Source organism: Mesoplodon densirostris, chromosome 11, assembly GCF_025265405.1.
Source record: "Mesoplodon densirostris isolate mMesDen1 chromosome 11, mMesDen1 primary haplotype, whole genome shotgun sequence".
NCBI lineage: Eukaryota > Metazoa > Chordata > Mammalia > Artiodactyla > Ziphiidae > Mesoplodon > Mesoplodon densirostris.
In genome coordinates this window covers 91,381,158-91,389,615 of record NC_082671.1, presented here as the reverse complement: position 1 = coordinate 91,389,615, position 8,458 = coordinate 91,381,158, and the positions used below count along the sequence as shown (strand labels likewise).

General features: G+C 39.1%; 1 non-coding gene across 1 annotated transcript; it reads right to left on the bottom strand.

Moving 5' to 3' along the window:
• Positions 1–1,518: 1,518 nt before the first annotated feature.
• On the bottom strand, positions 1,519–1,625 carry LOC132499673 (U6 spliceosomal RNA). The gene has a single exon (XR_009533903.1). It is a non-coding gene; the product is annotated as a U6 spliceosomal RNA (small nuclear RNA).
• Between the last annotated feature and the right edge of the window lie 6,833 nt (positions 1,626–8,458).

Here is an 8,458-nt window from a genome sequence, read left to right as displayed (position 1 = left end):
GCAAATCCTCAACCTCCATAACAAGGGCTTCTTGATTAATCTGTGAACAGTTCTGTTCTGCTGCTTTAAGGTCAGCTAGTGTGTTGGAACAAAGCACAGTGGAACTGTTGGAACTGAAGTGTCAATGGTAAAGCACTTACTGACAATGCCTTCTTCTAGCTGGCTGTGAAGTGTCTCAGGACTTAAATTAAGACAAAATAAAGCAGACTAGGATTTATAATCTTTGTTTTTTAGAGTAAACATACCATGAACAGTATAGTTTTATCTGAGGTTTAGTGACTTCAGGGTAATTTATGCAAACACTTAAAGCACAATTGGAAGTTTTGAACTCACATTTCATACTGAACCAATTCAACAAACATTAATGAATGCTTACTATGTGTCAAGTAGTGGGGTTGGGTACCAAAATATAATGATGAACAAATGAATAGGGTGCTATTAAGAGTTTATAGCATTTGTTGAATGTTGCATGAATTTACCTTCCATGGATTCCACAGTCAGGATACTACATCTCCAATTCCAAAAAACAGGCTCTCCACGAACCGACGAAATGTTCAGGCCAAAAACATTTTGAAATAAAAACACAACTCAGAATTAACCTCAATGAATATGATTGCTTAGTCATCTATAGTAATGTCATTGACAATCAGCCATTGTTAATGAGCCTATGCAGAGACCTTGAACCTAGAAGGAAAAGAAAGTCAACTGACTGTAGAATCTGGATATAGATTTATTCATTCATCCATTTATTTATAAATTTGTTTATTCAACATATATTTTATTGAGTCCCTAATATGAGTACATCCTGTTCTAGGCATTGAAATACCATAGTGAACAGAACAGATAAAGCCTTCCTCTCTTCAAGTGTATATTGTAGTGAGAGAGACAGAAAATAAGCAGGCAAGCAAATAAAAATATATAATTTCACTAAGACTAACTGCTCTAAAGATAAAGAAGGATAAGGTAATAGAAACTGATTGATGGGTTTGGAGGTGAAATAGATGGTGAACATCTCAGCAGGCTGTATTTTGGCAGAAAGAGAATACATACATTATAAGAATACATTTAGCTTCCATTTTTGTTTTTTTTTAACATCTTTATTGGAGCATAATTGCTTTACAATTGTGTGTTAGTTTCTGCTTTATAACAAAGTGGATCAGCTATACGTATACATATATCCTCATACCTCCTCCCTCTTGAGCCTCCCTCCCACCCTCCCTATCCCATCCCTCTAGGTGGTCACAAAGCACTGAGCTGATCTCCCTGTGCTATGCTTCCCACTAGCTATCTATTTTACATGTGGTAGTGTATATATGTCCATGCCACTCTCTCACTTCGTCCCAGCTTACCCTTCCCCCTCCCCGTATCCTCAAGTCCATTCTCTACGTCTGCGTCTTTATTCCTGTCCTGCCCCTAGGTTCTTCAGAATCTTTTTTTTTTTTTAGATTCCATATATATATGTGTTAGCATACGGTATTTATTTTTCTCTTTCTGACTTACTTCACTCTGTTTGACAGTAAAAATATGGAACGCTTCACAAATTTGCGAGTCATCCTTGCGCAGGGGCCAGGCTAATCTTCTCTGTATCGTTCCAATTTTAGTATATGTGCTGCCAAAGCGAGCACTTAGCTTCCATTTTAATTAGCAAAATATCAAGAATATTGCTGAAGCAAGGGGCTGCAGAAAAATAAGAACAGAACCAATAGGTCTTAGCTCAGCCTCCAAGACTCCCCAAAATCCTCAAAATGGGGTCACAGCTGCCTGTGATACATTTCGTGCAAGGTAAACACTGGTATTTTTTGCAGAGCAAATTCAAGGTGTCGTAAAGTTATAAGCAGCTTCTGACATGCAAAATAGGGTAACGTGCCAAGACAACAGCCTTGCCAGACATATCATTGCATAGAGAGAAGATTTTCCAGATCACTTTAATACTTCCTTTAGGGTACCAAGAACATAGATTATAGAGTTCTACCATGGTGTGGAAAGGATGCCTATCCTCTCACAGCTAAGCCATCACTATGGCAGACAGAGGATGTGTCTTAAAGGAAGTGGAAGAAAGTCTGTCCTTTTATGGACATAAGATGGTGAAAAAGAGAGAGAAGAAAAAAGACAAGTAAATACATGCCTTCAAATTTTTTCCATCTTGGTTTCCACCATGAAAGGAGGTAATATGCACACATGCAGTACCAATGAGATCTACTACCCCCAATTTAGAATCTGAAACGGGACCACTTAGTATAGTATCCAATCTAAGGCACAGCCACTCAAAGAAACCTTAGCAGTGTGGTTAGGTAAAGAAGCCTCGATATTTCGCGTTCCCAAGCCACCTGCATTTCCCCATTGCTTGGATTCAAAGTGACATCCAACAGGCCAACAATGGAGCCCACCACAGAAAAGCATAAGGACTCTACAGCTGAAGAGGACCCCAAGAACAGAAGGCCAGATGGAGGAACTGCTAGAGACTTGGTGGCTGACACAAAGCGGCCAAAGTCCACACTGGTAGCATTTCCTGAGCCAAGAGAACAGCCCACAGCTTCATATACTGCAGATCTCAGCTCTGAAAGCTGGGAGTAATCAATGGCCATGACCTTGGAGCTCAGAAGACATCACACCTTAAAGAAACCCAAATCTTCTCCTTTGCCTCGGGGCTACACAAGTTTGAGCAATACTCACCTTTCCACTCACACCAACTCACTGTTAGAAACGGGGCAGGAGGAAACAGAAACTCTCCAAGACTCAATATTTTTCTTCATGTGAGAGACTGAGAATAACCTAAAGGGGTTATTTAAATTGTCAGATTGAACTAATTTTAAAACATACTGGAAATTTAATTAAGTTTTCCCACAAACCAGCATGTGGGAGCTCAGGAAGGGGACAGGCAATAGACAAAATAAAGGAGCTGTTTCTCTGCACAACTGAATTGTCATGTGAGTTAAGTCTTGAACCCTGACACACAAGTCACACATTTCATCCGACCTCTCTCTCTGATTACCTGTGAGACCGATGTCCTAGGGTTGGAGAAAGAGCTGGTGCAAGAGACTTGGGTCCCAAATATGCAGAACTGACATAATTCTTTCTCAAGGTAGTCAGTCATTGTATTCAGAATTAAATTAAGAAGTTCCTTTTGGGGCTTCCCTGGTGGCACAGTGGTTCAGAGTCCACCTGCCGATGCAGGGGATACGGATTCGTGCCCCGGTCCGGGAGGATCCCACATGCCGCGGAGCGGCTGGGCCCGTGAGCCATGGCCGCTGAGCCTGCGCGTCCGGAGCCTGTGCTCCGCAACAGGAGGGGCCACAACAGTGAGAGGCCCACGTACCGCAAAAAAATTTAAAAAAAAATAAGAAGTTCCTTCTGAATGGATAAGGCAGGAACTACTTTCTCAGACCTAGTTGTTTAATGGGTGTTGAAATTTTTTTCCAGGGATCAGAAAGTTAGAACGTCGCCAATGCAAGACACATCATCAAAGAGACAGTGTCTTCTAGAATATAATAGATTCAGACATTTTATGAGGAAAATATAATAGATTTCAGACATGTTTATGAGGAAAAAAAGATGGAAATCATCAAAACTCCCATAACAAGTATCTCTTTTTATAAACTTGCACCTCAAATTAATTTAGTTTCTTAGTTTGAAAAAATCACAAATGAGTTCAAGTTGGGAGACAAAAAATAGGCTCTTAAATATCAAACCTTGTTTTTCTTCTTGAGAAACTCAAATATAGTAATGAATAGGGATCAGTGATGTAGGTGTAATTTTAGGAAGTCTCCTGGCTTTATAAAAGTCCAAATATTAAGATAAAATAAGATGAAAGTCCTTATTTTTAAGCAAATATGAAAATAATATAAAACAAAGATTTCCTAAACTAAGAGATTCTTCCTCTGAAGAGGAAGGAGAAAATATTAAAAAAACAGATTCATTGAAAACATTTTAAAATGTTTATTTCCATTTATACTGTTTCTAAATTTGTTTAAAATATGTTTGTGCTAAAATAACTGAAAATTAGCTTGCTGACCAAAAAATCAGCTTCGAAAGAAAAGGAAACAGAGGCTTAACCATTGTTCCTTTACAATTTCTGCCTAGTTTAAAAAATAAAAATTTAAAAAAAGTCTGTCTTCATTGTTCTTCTAACATCTTTTCATAACCAGCTTTAATGTGATATTCTATTACATCTTCTTAAATGAAATAATATATCTATCTTTTATTCCACAAATCAATCAGGTATAACATGTAGTTTATACTTTAAACTTTTCCTTTGTAAAGATACCCAGAGGTTTCCTAAGAACCCCATGGAGAGTGAGAAAGCATGATTTGTTGTTAAGAAAGCCACTTGAAAGAGCTTCCAGGTGAAGTTTTTAAAACACCCTCTCACCCAGCAAAACTTTCCATATTGTTAAATCTTATAACCTCTGGTAACGTGTAATATTTGGAGGTGAGGAGGTGACGGATCGCTCACACTTCCCCCAAAGAGCCCCCTGCTCCTACTTGCCTGTAATCACGTTTTAATATTGAACTTAATCTTCTTGCTCACAAATTACAAGCCTATAACAATTACCTCAAGAGTGGCACCAGGAAACAAGAGTGCATTATTACTCACAATCATCCCTTAATATTTCCAATTTACTCCTTTCATTCCAGGCCTTTGCAAAAGGCCTCATTTATTCTTAAATTCCAGGAATGCAGGAGCTAAGAAAAGCTTTGTTGTGTGGCAGAGAGCTCCAGATCTTGCATTCATGAGGAAGGGGAAATCAAATGGGGCCATCCTTAAACAGCTCAGCCCAGAATCCTCATGGAAACCCCGCCTCTTCAAATGACCGATGGGCCTGGGCCTCTTAGACTGCAGGCTGTTTGCATTCAGTCAACACTTCAATTTTATAGGCCTGTGGAGCCAAAGATTACAAGACTTTTGAACTCCAGGCTGCCTCTGTCTGGCTACACCCTCTGTTTCTGGAGCCCAAATCTTTTTTAACAGCTCTACAAAAACAAGCAATTAGGGTAAATTCTGTTAATCTTCTCCTTTGGACCTAGAGGTAATTACGGATTTTGAATCAACCAGTGAGGAAGCAGAATGACCACTACCAAAGCTTGGAGCTATTTAGGAAAGGTCAAATTGTACATCAAAGGCAGTGATAAGGACTGACTCCAGTCCCTTAAAAATGTCCTACTGTAGTTTCATAGGAAGTTCCACACAGTGCTAGGCTAGATTTTTAAGGAAAAGAAGAAATGTATAATTAACATGAATGAATACTAGAAAAATGTTGGCTATATTCCCTGCACCATACAATACATCTTTGTATCTTATTTACTTTATACATGACAGTTTGTACCTCTAAATCCTCTTCCCCTATCTTCCCCCTCCCCGCTTCCCTCTCCCCACAAGTAACCACTACTTTGTTGTCTATATCTGTGTCTGTTTCTTTTCTTTTTTTCCTTTTTTGTTATATTCACTAATTTGTTTTATATTTTAGATTCTACATATGAGTGATATCATACAGTATTTGTCTTTCTCTGTCTTATTTCACCAAACGTAATACCCTCCAAGTTTATCCATGTTGTTGCAAATGGTAAAATTTCATTCTTTTTTACGGCTGAGTAGTAAATTAACTATACCTCAATTAAAAAAACAAACAAAAAAAAACTAAACCAACTAAATAAGTGAATATAAAGACTTCTTTAAAAAATGAAAAGAAAAAGTCAGGGAGATATTTTAAAAGACTCAAAATATGTTAGAGCATCCATTGCTCTATCTTTCTGTTACCAGATGGGTAACTGCACATCTGGTTTCTCCATACCCAATAGCATGCACCTCTTCTTTTCTCCTAATTCACACTGTTAATGTACTTCAGTCTATTAACAGATTTGAAATTTAATCTAGGCAATTTATATTAAATTAACATAACATAAATTGTTATGGTCTTTTTAGTTATTCAAAAGAAAATGTTAAACACTGGGTACAGGAAAATTCATAGCATCTCTTCCAAAATCGGATTTTTAAACTGCTTTTTATCTCTAATCTAAATTATTATATATAATAATATACGGAAAGCCAGGGGTCCTTAGGGAGAGGCAAGGAATTCATTTCATTCCTGTCAACAAGTATTTTGCTATAAAATGTGTCAATGGTCAACTCTGAGTTGTCAGTGGTCAACTCTCCACTAACCTGGCATCTTTTCAAACAAGTCTGTAATTTTTCTATAAAGGTTTTGCATGGATATGCCAACTATACACTTCTAGAAACACAAACATCATAAATATTAATAGGGCTACGACTGCCACCAAGAGAACAGGGAGTTCCCAATTTACTAATGGGTTGAGTTTCAAAACCTCATTTTTTTAAGTACTTGGAGCGCAGAGTGAACTTTCCCATAAAAACAGTGTTGTGATTATTCCATCCAAATGGGTCTGCCTAACAGCGCTTCACTCACGCTCCTCCATGCCCTGCCCCTCTGATGTGCCTCTGCAGCTCCCTCCTCCCGGAATGCCCTTTACCACTCCTCTCTTTCATATCCAAAGGCAACTCATGCCCTTGACAACCAGCTCAAAAGCTACCCCACCAAGATTCTCAACAGAAGGAACCAATTACTGGATCTGCAGAACTGAAGTGCTCTTCATGGCCCCTCTGTAGTGGACATTGTGGTCATTTCCCCCCACGTCCATTCTACCCCCTCCAATCTGTGGTAACAGCCATAGGGTTTCAGTGAGACTGAGCCCACCCCTGTTTCCTGGAGTGGGGTCTGTGCCAATGAGGATAATCTCATCTCTCTTGACTGAATCTTTGATCCAGGTAATCTAATCCTAAACCAATAGGTATCTGACATTTTCCTGGCCACATGGACTGGTTCAAGAGATGTACAATCAGCACAAGTGTTAGGACTTTTCACCAAGGACTGTGGGAGGAGACATTCTCTTCCTGGACTTGAAAATTACAGATAATATGGCTCATGTTGCTATGGGCATACCTGTTGTTCCCATCAAGGAAGCCAGAGTGAAGTTGACACCCAGAGGAAGGCAGGAGAAATACAGCCATGGTCCTTATGGAACAAGCTCCCCAAGCCTGACCTACCTCTGAACTTTCCAGTTACATAAGCCAATCATTCCCTCAAGCCACTTTGAGCTGGGTTTTGTTACCTCCAATGAAAGCCTATTACTGATACAGCCCTTATCTCTTTCTACTTCATATAATATTTTTGTGTACCAGTTTTATATTCCCTATTGTACCTATTAATTTTCTGAGACCAATACCACATCAAACTTATCTTTGTATCTGCCCAAGGTGTATATACACATATACCTAACTACGGGTGGAATTGAGCCAACTAACTCAATTTTTCTCAAGTGAAAGACAGTTATGTGAGATGTTAAAACATTTTATAGAGGGAAATAATTCTATCTTTAAATAGGATTGACAAGCACTGGATTTTTTTTTTTTTTTTTTTTGCGGTACAAGGGCCTCTCATTGTTGTGGGCTCTCCCGTTGCGGAGCACAGGCTCTGGACGCGCAGCCTCAGCGGCCATGGCTCACAAGCCCAGCTGCTCCGCGGCATGTGGGATCTTCCTGGACCGGGGCACGAACCCGTGTCTCCTGCATCGGCAGGCAGACTCTCAACCACTGCGCCAGCAGGGAAGCCCGACAAGCACTGGATTTTAAAAAGAGGGAATAATTTCTTTACTATGGTATTTCTTAAAGTCCTCAGTATACTATACTAACATACATTGACAAAAAGTAGGATTTAATATATTTGTCAGACTTATTTAACTCCTTATCTCTTTCATGCTGAACATCTTGAGGAACTAATGAAATAAAGAACATACTGGGGGAAATGCTATTGTATGTCAAAATGTATCTAAACTATGTTAAGAACTCCAACTTGATGAACTTTGCTGAACAGGAAGGAAGAGGAAAAGGAAATTTTCTCCTTAATGCCTGAGGTCAAGACCAGCCCAAGACCCATCACCCCTGTCCATACGCTGTTGACACAGCTCCTGTATGTCTTCTCCCCAGGAACGTGTCCCCTTTATGCTGATCCACACCCCTCAGCTGTGCTCACTACATTCTGATCTTCCAGAGTGCTCACTTCCTTTGTCCCTACCTACAATAAAAATCCTTTTTCCCTTCAAATAGTTGAGCTGTCCAGAGGAAAGCAATCTGACTAAATTGTGAAAACTCAGTCAATCCTTCATATCTCCAATTCCTACAGATACTGTACTTTATTATATTTCGATTAACACCATCCCTTCAAAGATATCTCTTAAAAGCATAGAATATATGTCAGTATTACAAATGGAAGTGTAGGGCAAACATTTTTTAACAGGTGTACACATTTAAATGAGATCATTCTATGGAAGACCTTTGACCTTCACTATAGGAAATAAGGGACACTTCGGTTGTTAGGATCATCATCATCGTTGTTAGTTTTAATAATGATAGTTTTTAGTAACCTCTGGGGGTTACCAGAGGTGG